This window comes from Fukomys damarensis, unplaced genomic scaffold (genome assembly GCF_012274545.1).
Source record: "Fukomys damarensis isolate Sample0158 unplaced genomic scaffold, DMR_v1.0_HiC HiC_scaffold_23, whole genome shotgun sequence".
Lineage (NCBI taxonomy): Eukaryota > Metazoa > Chordata > Mammalia > Rodentia > Bathyergidae > Fukomys > Fukomys damarensis.
In genome coordinates, this window is record NW_022900935.1 from 30425441 (window position 1) to 30438904 (window position 13464).

The window sequence follows — 13464 nt, forward strand, 5'->3', positions numbered from 1 at the left end:
AGGAATGGAGAAAACCCCACAAAAAAAAAAAAAAAAAAAAAAAAAGTGATAGTGTACGACTGGAGGTGTAGCTCAGTGGCAGAAAGTTTGCCTACCATGCGTGAAGCTCTGAATTTGATCTTCAGCACACACACTCCCACACACGTATATAAAACAGGAACTAAGGAATATGACAGCTCTTATAACTAAATATATCATGTTTGCCAATCATTTCCCCTTCAAATACATGTCCATACGACTGAAGAACAGTCATCTGTCTTTGAAGATATAAAATAGGTCAGGGTTCCTTCCTAATTTTGGAAAAACAACTCATATTTAATCTTTCTCCGGGAGTTTAAGACAGGCTGATAACGCTGCTCTGGGACCCACTACAAAGGTTCAGTCTCATTTGCCCTCTTGTGTTGTAAATGGGAACTGCACTCTTCGGACTTACCGGGAGCCATGGTGCTGAAATCAGCCTGGGAACAGGGCTGAATGGAAGAGAACCAACATTTAAAAATTTTTTATATTATTAGTGCATGTTTGCAATACACGAAGCTTATATTCATCTCAGGGTATATGTACGTGTAATGTCATGTTTGTTCTTTTTATTCCCATTCCCCTACCCACCCACATTCCTCCCTCCATCTCTATAGATCTCCTTTCCCATTTTCATTATTATTGCTATTATATTATTTATAGTTCATGTTTGTGAAATAACAATGTTACACTAAAGTGGATATTTGGTTAATGTACATGAAACACCTTAAATCTTTTTATGCTCCCTTCCTCTCCACCCTTCTCACCCTTAGTCTCTTGAGCCCCTTCCCATTTGCAAAAGATCTACCTGTTTGCTTTTATCAATGTTAGTTTGATCTTTATTTTTACTTTGCATTACTCAAATGAAAGAAACCATATGGAATTTAGGCTTGTGTGTCTGATTAATTTCGTTTAACATTATGGCTCCCGGGTGTATCTATTTTCCTACGAATGCCTTGAATTTACCCTTCTTTACACTTCAGTAGTATTCTGCTATGTATTGCTACCACATTTCTTTATGCATTTATCTTTTGAGGGACATATAGTCTGCTTCCAGGATTTAGTTATTGTGAATTATGCTGCTATAAATATGGGTATACATGTACCAAGCAATATTGATGTCTTTAGCTCCTTTGAGAAGATATCTAGAAGTGGAATAGCCGGGTCAAATGGAATTTCTATTTTTAGTTCTACAAAAAGTCTCCATACTGATTTCATTCCCACCAACGAAAGGGTTCCTTTTCACCACAGCCATGTCAGCATTTGTTATTATTTGATTCCTTGGTTATTGTCATTCTTTCCAGTGTAAGATGAAATCTTAGTGGGGTTTTTTTTTTTTTTTTTTTGCATTTCTCTAAGAGCAGGAGATGTTGAACATTTTTTCCTATTTATTGACTGTACTTCTTCTGATAAGGGCCTATTCCTCTTACCCAATTTGGATTGGGTCTTTTATCTTAGGTGATTTTTTGAGTTCTTTATATAATCTAGATATCAGTCCTTTTTTTCTTTTTCTTTTTTTTTTATATATATATCGGGGATCAAACTCAGGTCCTTGTGCTTGCAAGGCAGGTGGCCGAACCATTGAGCTAAATCCCCGGCCCAGGATTTCAGTCCTCTTATCGGAGGAATAGTTGGCAAATTTTTTTCCTTTTCTGTAGATTTTTGTCTTCACTTTGTTGATTGTTTCCTTTGCTGTAAAGGAGCATTTTAATTTGATATAATCCCTGTGTTAATTCATGCTCTTATTCTTGCACAACTGAAGTTCTGTCCAGAAAGCCCTTGCCTATGCCTATAACTTCAAGAGTTTTATCTATTTTACAATTCTTGAAGACATTACTGTAGGCTAAGACTTTATGAACAAAAGCCCAATCACACAGAAAATATCACAAAGAATCAACAACTTGGATCTCATCTTATTAAGAAGCTTTTCACAGCAAAAGAAACCATCAACAGAGTGAAGAGACAACCCACAGTGTGGGAAAAATTTTTTGCCAGCTGCTCCTCAGACAAAGGACTAATATCTAAAGTATATAAAGAACTCAAAAAATCAGAGCTCCCTCATATTCAAAGACCCAATCCAAAAATGGGCATCTGAGATGAAGATACTTCTCAGATAAAGAAGAAATGGGAAATACATATATGAAAAAATGTTCAACATCACTGGTCATTCAAGAGATACAAATTAATGCAATGCTGAGATTTCATCTCACTCCAGAAAGAATGGTTGTTACCAAGAAATTGATCAACAACAAATGCTAATGGAGCTGTGGGGAAAAAAGAAACTTTTCCACTGTTGGTGGGGAGTGTAGACCACCATGGAAATCAGTATAGAGATTCCTCAAAAAGCTAAAACTAGAGATTCCATTTGACTCTTCTTGATATCTTCTTGAAAGAACTAAAAATATTATATCACAGTGATATGTGCACACCCATGTCTACAGCAGGACAGTTTAGAATAGATAAATCTTGGAAATGGCCCAACTGCCCATCAACTGATGAATGGATAAAGAAGATGTGGATTTTTTTTAATACAGTGGAGTACTACTCTGCCATAAAGAAGGATACATTTGAGACAGTTTTAGCTAAATGGATGCATCTTGAGACCATACTCTTAAGTGGAATAAATCGGACATATATGTTTAAATACTGCATTGTTTCTGTGGTGTGAGAAACTCATAAGTGGAAATGAGGACCAAAATGTATAACAGATATTGGGAAATGGGAAGAAAATATTCAAATGAGAAGAGGAATAAAGGAGGGAGGAGGGGGAAAGGAAAAAAAAACAAGAAAAAAGAGAACAGAAGGAAAAAGTGGAAACTAAGTTTTTCTAAATAAGGAAGGGAAGAGGAGTTGGAGGGAAGGACAATGAGAAAAAAGAAGCAAGATATTTCATGTACAGGTACAAATTCCCTATGATGAATGTTACCATCATGTATATCTAAAATATATCAATAAAATTTTTAAAACACACAAAAAAGAGTTTTCCCTATTTTATCTTCCAGTAGGTTCATTGTTTCTATTTTACTGTTTAGATCTTCAACTCATTTTTATTTTAATTTAGAACCTGGTGAGAGATGTGTGATCAGCTTGAATCTTCTGTGTATGGTTATCTAGGCAGTTTCCTAGCATCATTTGTTAAAGAGGCTATCTTTCCTTTAATGTACATTTTAGGTACCTTTGTTGAAGAGCAAGAGTTAAATGCATGTGAGGATGCTTCTTCATCCTCTATCCTGTTCCATTTATCTAAAGTCTGTGTTCATGCCAATAACATGTTGTTTTGTAGAATAACTTGAACTCTGAGATCGTGAGGCCTCCTACTTTGTTCTTGTTGCTCAGGGTTGTTCTTGATATACTAGGTCTCTTTGGGCTCCATGTGAATTTTAGGATTGTTTTCTCTAGATCTGTGAGAAATGCTGTTGGTGTTTTGATTGGGATTGTGTTCAATCTATATATAAGTTTTGGGAGTGTGGCCATTTTGACAGTATTGGCCGTTGTAACCCTGGGATGAAAATTACTTGGTAATGATGTATTCGACCCTTTTGATGATGTGTTGCGTTCTATTTGCCAATATCTTAATGAGGATTTTTGCATCTATGTTCATTAAGGAGACTGACTTGTAGTTTTTAGTTGGGTCTTTGGTTTAAGGATAAGAGTGATGCTGGTTTCCAAAAATGACTTTGGAAACACTCCTTCCCATTCAATTTCAATGAAGAGTTTGAGGATTATTGGTAATATAATATCCTTTAAGGATTTGTAGCAGTGAATCTATCAGATTGTGGGCTTTTTTTTTATTTTAATTGAGGTTATTGGTACATTTTAGGGATACAGTACAGTTACATTCATTGTTGGGATCTTGTACCTCTACATGACAAGTCTTGATTCTCATTTTTTCCCCTTACCTCTGCCCTCCCTTCACCCCCTCCTCCCCTCCCCATCTACAAACACTTTATTTTCATCTTTTCATTATCTCACATTTTTTTCTTTTCCCTTTTTACTCTTCCCCTACCCATCCCACCTTTCCTACACCTTTAGCTCCTTTCCTCCCATTTCTAAATGTCAGTAATCTTATTAGGATCTTATGCATTGTTGCAGATTATTCACACCAGGGAAACTATTTGGTATTTACACATGTGTGACTTATTTATTTCACTTAGGAGTATATCTTCAATATGTATCCATTTTCCTATGAATGAATCTTTTTTAGTTGGCAAGTTTTTTATTAGTGCCTCAATTTTATTGCTTGTTATGTCTTCTTGGTTTAGTTTTGGTAATTCAAATGAGTCCAGGGATCTGTCTGTTTCTTTAAGATTTTTCCAATTTCTTGGAGTACAATTTTTCATAGTGGTTACTATTTTCTGGATTTCAGCAGTGTCCATTGTGCTTTTGTCTTTTTCTCGCGAGGCAAGCGACGGCACCTCTGAGCGAAATCCCTGGCCCCTACCTTTTTCATTTCTAACTACATTGATATGAATCTTTTCTCTCTTTCTTTTAGTAAGTTTGGCTAAATGTTTATCTCTTTAGTGCATTCTTTCAAAGAAGCAGCTCTTATTTCTTCTCAGCCTTTTGGCTAAGATCAAGCCTAAAGGACCAGCTCTTTGATCAATTAATTTTTTTGTATTGATTTTTGGTGTGGTTTTTTTTTTGCTTCAATTTCATTAATTTTGGCTCTAATCTTTATAATTTCCCTCCTCAAGTTCAGTTTGGCCTTGGATTGCTGTTTCTTCAGTATCTTGAGGTTGGTTCATCATTAGCTTATTTATTTGTGCTCACTGTGTTTTTCTATTGTGAGCACTGATTGCAATAACTTTCCCACTTAGAACTGCTTTCGTTGTGTCCCATAGGTTCTGATGGGTCATACTGGCATTGTTGTTTGACTCTAGAAATTCTTTAATTTCTTCCTTGATTTCTTCTGTGATCCACTGAATGTTCAGGAGTGTGTTGTTAAGTTTCCAAGTATTTGCAATTTTTCTGTGATTGATTTCTAGTTTCATTGCACAATGGTCTGATATCATGCATGGGGTTGTTTTGATTTTTTTATATTGATTTAAGCAGGCTTTGTGGACTAGTATGTAGTCTATTTTGGAGAAAATTCCATGTGCTGCTAAGAATATGTATCCCATTGTAGTAGAGTAGAACTCTCTGAACATATCTATGAAGTTCAAGGGTGCAGTTCAGTTCTGATTTTTTGTTTTTTGTTTAGTTTATGTGTCTCTTCAGGAAAGTGGGGTACTGAAGTCACCCAGTATGAGTGTGTTAGCATTTCTTTGATCTTTATATCCAGCTATATTTCTTTTATGATAAGTACTCTAGTATTTGGTGCCTATATATTTACAAGTATTATATATTCCTGTTGGATTATTCCCTTAACTAGTATACAGTGGCCCTCTTCGTCTTTTCTGATAAGTTTTAGCTGGAAGTTTACTCTGAAAGCAAAATTGCTAGGGCCAGAAATTTAGTTCAGTGGTTCCGCCACCTGCCTTGCAAGCTCAAGGATATAAGTTCAATCCCAGGTACCCCCACAAAAAGCAATATTTCTACCTCTGTTTTTCATTTCAGGGTCCTGATGTATGAAATATTATTTTCTATCCTTTGGGGTTTTTTGGTGGGGGGTACTGGGCATTGAACTCAGGACCTTGCACTTGCCAGGCAGGCAAGGTGCCATTGAGCTAAATTCCCAGCTTACCATCCCTTGATTTTTAGTCTATGAATCTTTTTGGATTGGATGAGTTTCTTGAATGCAACAGACTGTTAGATTCTGATTTTTTAACTAGTCTGCCAATCTGTGTCTTTTAATTGTGCAATTGAGGACATTAACATTGGGATTATTACTGCAACATGATGATTTAGTTCTATCATTGCACTCTTTTTCTGTTGTTGACTCTTTTGTTTTCTTTTTTTCTTTTGTTTGTTTGCCTTGCTTGATGCATTCGTTTCACCTAGATTTTTGGCTTTATTGGCTTTATTGTCTCTCTTGAGGATATTCTTGCATATTTTCTGGCAGGCTGGTTTGGTGTTTTTTTGTTTGTTTGTTTGTTTTTTGAGACAGGGTCTCACCAACTAGTTGAGACTGACCTGGAATTCACTATGTAGCCCAGTGTGGTCTCAAACTCACAGTGATCCTCCTGCCACAGCCTCCCGAGTGCTGGGATTACAGACGTGCACCACCACACCTGGTGGTTTGGTGTTTATACATCTCCTGAGTTGTTCTCGTTTATGAAATGTCCTTATTTCTCTATTTTGAAAAAAAAGTTTTGTCAGATATGTTAACCCAGGTTGGAAGTCATTTATTTTTAGGGCTTATATACTTCACTCTAGGCTTTCCTGACACATAAAGTTTGTGTTGAGTCTGCTGTAATTCTAATAGGTTTATCTTTATATGCGATTTTTTTTTTTTTTTGCTTTTCTTTGACAGTTTTTAAGATTTTTGTTTGTTTTGGTATCTGGAATTTTAACAATAATGTGTCATAAGGAGCTTCTTTTTTCATCATAATTGATTGGTGTTCTATAAGTCTTGCATGCCTGCATGCCAAATTCTTTCTTCATACTTGGGAAGTTTTTTTTTTAAATGATGACTTATGTAAACATTTTTTCCATGTATGATGTCTTTTAGTTTCTTCCTAATTCCAATTAATCTTGGGTTTGTCTTCTTAGTGCCATCTAGTAGCTGTTGGGTGAATTTTTCTTGTTCTTTTGTTTTTAAGGCTTCTTTGTGTAATTCATCATAATTTACTATTTTGTCTTTGATTTCAGAAACTCTGTCTTCATACTATTTATTTCTGCAACTTGTGAGTTCTATACAATTTTTTATACCCAGTATTTCTGTCTGATACTTTTTTTTCATGGCGTTTATATCTTTGGTAAATTTGTTATTCATGTTTTGAACAATTTTGGTCAGCTCTTCCAATTTTTTATTTGTTTCTTCCCTATCTACATTGGTCATTTTGTATGACATAATTCCACAAACTTTTGAGTCATGTCTTATTTGAATTTTCCATTTCTTTATCTCTCTTTTCCCCACCCCTGTGTGAGTGTGTGTGTGTGTGTGTGTGTGTGTGTGTGTGCTGAGGGTCGAGGTCAAATAAGAGTGAGGAGAAACTGTAGTTAATATGAAGATATTTTTAGTTCAATTCTTCCTTCCAGTGATAGGTTTGTGACTTTATTTGGGCAGAGATATTGTTCACTCCTCCTGCTATTTAATTTAAATGGTTTGGGTCCTCTCGTGTTGTGAGGAGGAAATTACTATTGGTTATAACTGTGTCTGATCAAACATCACCTATATGAATAAAACTTTGCACTTACACTTTCATCCTTTATCAATAACCTTTACAGCCGATGTTATCTTGTCATTAGTGGTTAGTCTGTTTGCTTCTTGGATATCAGGGATTGAACTTGGGACCTTGCGCTTGCAAGTCTGGCAACAGAACCACTGAGCTAAATCCTTGGCCCAATCTGTGTTGTAGAAGGAACAGGGAAGAGATGGAGGATGAGTGAAAGAGAGATACAAGTTAGTAGAAGAGATCAACAGGAGAAATAATAACACATTAGAAAATAGATCCAGGGTCAAATTTTGTTAGAGGTCTTTTATAGTTGGAGTAAAAGGCTGATGTTGAGAGTTTTAAGAAGATATTTGGGAGGGTGAGGGCAGGACATAGGAGGAGGCAAGTGTGGTTAGGGATTAAGTAATGCTGCATGATTGTCAAAACCTATAGTTTTATTTGTACACCTATAAGGAGGAGAAGAGGCAAGGGATGGGGAGAGGTAAAAGCAAACAGAATAAAGTAGATGGAACAGAAGTTTAATACAAGATTAGAATTAGTTTAATACAAGATTAGAATTAGTTTAATACAAGATTAGAATGTCTGAGGGAGAGCAAAATATAGGGAAAAAACAAACTTGAAGAATTTTAAAAGTGGGAGAAACAAGTAAAAAAATAGCAAAGACAAAAAAAAAATCACCAACAACAGAAATCCAGCTCCAGCGCTCCAACACAAGAACATACATGCAATTCCCTCATGACTGCTATTGTCAAATTGTCCACACAATTGCCTTCTTGTCTTGTTTGCAGTCAGACTGCAGTCAGCCATATATGAGCTCCAAGGACAGGCAGGCATGGCTCACGGGGTGGGTAAAGAGCAGGCTTGCATGTCTGTGATTCAGCAGACAAGTGGGTGTACAAGGCAGGTGCCCAGTAGGCTGGGTGCCCATGCCAGTGATTCAGTGGGTGGGGGCATGAGCCAAGCTGACTCCAGGCGAAGTTGGTTAGGATGCCATTCACCTGTTTATCCTTTCTTTGTTCAGTCTGGAAAGGTGGGGGGGGGACTTCCCTCCCACTGGAGGGAACACTGCAGAAATGCACCTTTTCCCAGTGTTTGGAGAGGAGGGTGATGGGAGGGAGAAGCTGGTGTTTTGTGACACTATCAAAATGGCCGCTCCCCAGATTGGAGGAGGGTGAGTGAACTCCCCCATGGAAGCTCTGCTTCTTCCTTTCAACTATCCAGTTGTTTGGTAGGATCTACATATATTGTCTTTCCTATTTTCTATTTCAGGGTGTAAACCCCTCCCCCACTTCAAAATACCTTTCTTCTCAGTGAATCTTCTCTGAGGTCTGTGACTCTTCCTCTATTCAACCATGTTGGATCTCTAGGAACTAACATTTGTAAGTACTTCCTATATTCTAAGAACCTTCTGAGGTGACTTCCATATATATTATCTCGGGTCTCTCATCAACCATTCAACAGAAGCAGAAACCAAAGCTCATTAAGTTTAAATGACTTTTCCAAGTAAACATGGATAAAAGAAGACAAAGTAGACCTAAACAAATGGAGAACTAGAAAAATCAGCAATGTTTATTGCACTATAGAATAAAATCCAAGGGCTGAGATGTAGATCAGCAGCACCGCACCTGCCTGTTAAGAGCAAGGTCCTGAGTTTGATCCTGAGTTTAATCTCCAGTACTGAAAAAAAAATTTTTTTTTAAATAAAATAGATAAAATCCAAACTCCTTAGCAAATTCAGGTCCTGCAAAAGCAGGTCCTTTTCTCTCCAGCTTAATTTCCAACCACTAGCTCCTTTGAGCTTTATATTCTGGCCACACAAAATGACTTAGAGTTCCCAGAAACTGCTTTATAACTCAGCATTTTGTGCTCTCCTTTATCTAGAAAACCTCTTCCTACTTTTCCTGTCATACCATCCTTCTTACTTGGAGATAATTTAATCACTTTCTCTTTTGTGCTACCTTAGACTTTCTGTTGGTACATGATGGCTAAAGTAAGAGGTTCAGCCTTAGTAAATTAGTACTGCACATTCCTTCATTCATCATCTATTAACTGATGGTGCACCAGGAATGGCTGCAGGGGGTGAGAACTAGAAAAACAATGATGAGCAAACTGACATAGCCCTTATCCTCATATAAGTTACATTCTAGTGAGGAAAACAGATATTAAATAAAATCATACAATACTTATCTCTGCGATCATTAAAGGAAAAGGAATAAGGAGATTAAAAAAAGAGAACATTGTAGTGGCACAATCAGGAAAGGTTTCACAAAGTAACATTTGGTAGGATTTCTGAAGAACGATAGTTAGACAAGATGAAGAACTGCTCTAGTACAGCAGATCATACATAAAAGGTCGTAAGAAATTCTGAAAAAATGGAAAGAAGGCAAACGTGATTGGAATATGTTGCAAGGAGAATAAAATGCAATGAAATCAGAGAATTGGGGACCAAATTATGCCATCTGCTGAAACAATGTTGATTTTAAAAATTGTGTCCTCACAATAATGCCTTGAGGGATAATGAAGACTTTCAAACAAGGAAATAAACAGAATTACAGAAAGCAGTCTCTATAGAGAATAGTTAGAGACAAGGATGGATACAGGAAAAACTACCAAAATAGCTATTCATTTAGCTGTACTCTGTGCACGCGCGCACGTGTGTGTTCATTCTATGCTAGGCTTTTAGGATACAGCCATGAAAAGTCTGGAAAAAAAAGCTCTCCTGTCCTGATGGATCTTACACTGGAAAGATCTAGACAATAAATGTCAACAGTGGTGATGGTGAGGATGAAAAGAAGTGAATTAGTTTGGTAGGGGTGCTGTAGCAAAGTACATGGGGTGGGTGGCACTGAAAGGTATTTTCTTAATCTGGAACCTAGAAGTCTGAGATCATGATTGGTTTCTCCTGAGGCCTCTTTCCTTGGCTTGTCTTCCCTCTGTATCTTCACAAGGTTCTTCCTCTGTGTATATTTGTACCCTAAACTTCTTTTCTTATACAGACACTAGGGACATTTACTTCTTTAAAGACCCTATCATCACCAAATGCAGTCACATTCTGTGTTAATGGGGGTTAGACTTTTAACATACAAACTGGAGGAAAGGCACAGTTCAGCCATTAAAAAGAACGGATGAATTTTTAAAAATATATTTAGCCAAATGAAGTGTCATATGCCTGTAGGGCCAACTATTTAGGGGGCTGAGGTAAGCAGATCACTTGAGCCATAGTTATGGAGACTGTCTAGTTACTTCTTTCTCGTTACTGAGACACCCAACACCCACAAGGAAGAGAGGAAGGGTTTATTCAGCTCCCACTTTATAGAGGTTTCAGTCTGTAATTGTCTGGCTCCAAGGCAGGGTGGCATGGCAGACAGGCATCACAGAGGAGAAATGGTTCATGGTGGGCAGAAGTTAACAAAGCAAGCAAGGGGGCAAGACAAGCCTCTTTCTGTCCCTCATATTGTATCCAGGCTACCGGGATTAGGGTGGTGCCAAACCAATCAGTGGGCTGATTTAGTAATCGTCCACCCTTAATCCTGCCACCCTTAATCCTAGCATTGCACCATGAATCAATCACACACTCTAGATCCAGCCACCTCTGGAAAAGCCCCACCTATGACAACAGCATGAGGCTTTGGGGGGACACCTAGACACGAGCCATAACAAAGACCAGCCTTGGCAACACAGAGGGACTTGGCCTCATAAAAAAATTTTTTTAGCACAGAAAATAGTAATTGGTAATTAGAGATGAGATTACAAGATGAAGTAAGGGATGGGTCTCAGGTTTCTGGCATGTAAAATAGTAGAGGGTGGGACTATTTATTCATTTGATAAGGTACATTGCGGGAAAGGCAACCAGGACTCACTTCCTCTTTTTCACCACATGTATCCTTTAGGGGTCCTTAAACAATGTACAAAAATATACTGGTATGTCCTGCAGCGTACTAGGTTATTTATTGGCACATAGTATCCAATGTGCTGGGGGTGGGGGGTGGATCAAGCATTATCCATGCTCATCTGAATTAGAAAGAGAATGTTCAAAAATGATTTTATCATCCAGATTTCCCTCATTCATTTCCCAATCCTATACACTTGATCTCCTTCCATTACTGTAACAGGAAACATTTGGGTGGAATTGTGAAAGCAGAAGCCAACGTTCACCAAGTAGAAGGACGAAGAAAGAATTAAGATATGAGAAAAGGTTGACAGCATGGCTGGGTGAGGTGGCACACACCTGTAATCCCCAGCATTTGGGAAGCTGAGGCAGGAGGATCACTGTGAGTTCAAGGTCAGTCTGAACTACATAATGAGACTCTGTCTCAAAACAACAACAACAAAAAAATGTTTGACAACATGGATCAGGATGGATGGACAGATAAAACCTAGAAATAGTTTATAGATGAGAAATAACTGCTTGTTTAAAGTTGCATTTGAATGATCTAGAAGAGATGGATTGATTAAAAAAGGAAATATGTGTGTGTATATTTTTTTTAATCAAAGGATAAGGAGGGTATAGTTCCAGAAAACAATAGAAGGATGAGCCTCTAATAAGTAGGAGCCATCTTCTTCACTAGAATAAGAGGGAAGGAAGAGAAGATGGGACAAATGTAGAAAGATCTACAGATTTGGTGGTGGAAAATTGAAGGTGTTACATCTGATTACATAAGGTCAGGGGATAATAAAAAATGCTAATCAGCTAGATTGAAAGGACAAATAGTGGCTATGGTCAAAGATTAGATTTCTAAATTCAAGACTTCAGAGATAGAGCAACTGAAATGACAAGATAAGACTCCATGAGTGGGTGGCTGTGATTACTTTGGAGGTCATGGATGATGAGGAAGTCAAATGAGAAACCGAGATATTAGATAATGTTCGTTATGACATTTTTTGTAGCAACTAACGGGAACTGAGCTTCAACTGGCTTAAATACGAAGGAATATTTTAGATGCTTTTTCGTGGTTATTTTGGGAAGAGCCAGCAGCCACATGGTGCCAGATGTGGTGCATAAGGTGGATGAGAAGCCGGGGATCTAGCCCAGTGGTTCCAGCACCTGCCTTGCAAGCGTAAGGTCCTGAGTTCGATTCCCCGGTACCAAAAAAAAAAAAAAGAGAGAGAGAGAGATTAACATTTCTTAGACTATTTCATAAGTATATAATTAAGTTCTCTGACACCAGCATAAGGTGGATGAGGATGCACTGTGATGTTCTCATGAACCCGCCTTTACCACAGTTCTTAAAATCACACTGCGTAGACACTTGTGAAAGTGGATTTCCAGAACTGGCCCCCAAAATGGCGAGAATAATGAGGTCAGTGTGTTCAAAGTGAGGGGGGAGTATTTTGAGTGGAATTAATTGGATTTTATTGTAATAAACTATAAATTTAAACATTCACTGTATTTTTCAATCACCATAATACATACCACAAAAATCAGTGATCTAATATCAAAAAACTCCATTTCAAAGATACATCCATTGATAAATTAGGCCCTCTTCTGACAACATTGTAAGAAAAGACAGAAAGTATCTAATTGCAAAAGAATCTGTCACCTGTTCATTAGAATCATTTCCTTTCTCAATTTTGGCAAATATACCACAGACATAGTAAGCACTTAATGATAGCCTCTCAGACTTTTTCATTTGCCTTAGAAGTGTCTTGCATAACCCAAATCCCCAGGAAAATGCCAATAAAATCATTATCAACATAATGTTTTAATAACATGCATTTATCATACTATGTGCCATGTGTTTTTATAAAATACTTGGCTCTCATTCAACTTATCAGAAGTCCTTACCCATTACCTAATAAGGCTTCATGGCAAAATAGAACAGCTAAACCAGGCATTCTTTCAGAGAGACTTCATTTTGGAGAGTTGGAGTATTTTTTTTCTTTTTATTGAGTTTATTGGTACAACCTAGGTATACAATACAGTTACATTCATCATTGGGATTCTGTACCTTTACATAATAGGTCTTGATTCTCATATTTTCCCCTTGTCCCTGCCCTCCCTTCACCCCCCCTCCCCTCCCCATTTACAAACACTGTATTTCCATTTTTTCAGTTTCTCATATTTTTTCCTCTCCCTTATTACCTTTCCCCCACCCTTCCCACTTTCCCTACACCTTTAGCCCTTTACTTCCTATTTCACATTATTAATTATCACATTAGGATCCTGTGT

The 13464-nt window shown here is 37.5% G+C and overlaps 1 long non-coding RNA gene across 2 annotated transcripts in view; it reads left to right on the top strand.

The window, feature by feature from the left end:
- LOC104852555 overlaps positions 1-11558 on the top strand; it is an 87367-nt gene extending 75809 nt beyond the window's left edge. For both annotated transcript variants that reach the window (XR_777520.2, XR_777521.2), the window contains one exon: positions 11408-11558. This is a non-coding gene — a long non-coding RNA (uncharacterized LOC104852555). The remainder of the gene's footprint in view (positions 1-11407) is intronic.
- The last annotated feature ends 1906 nt before the right edge of the window (positions 11559-13464 follow it).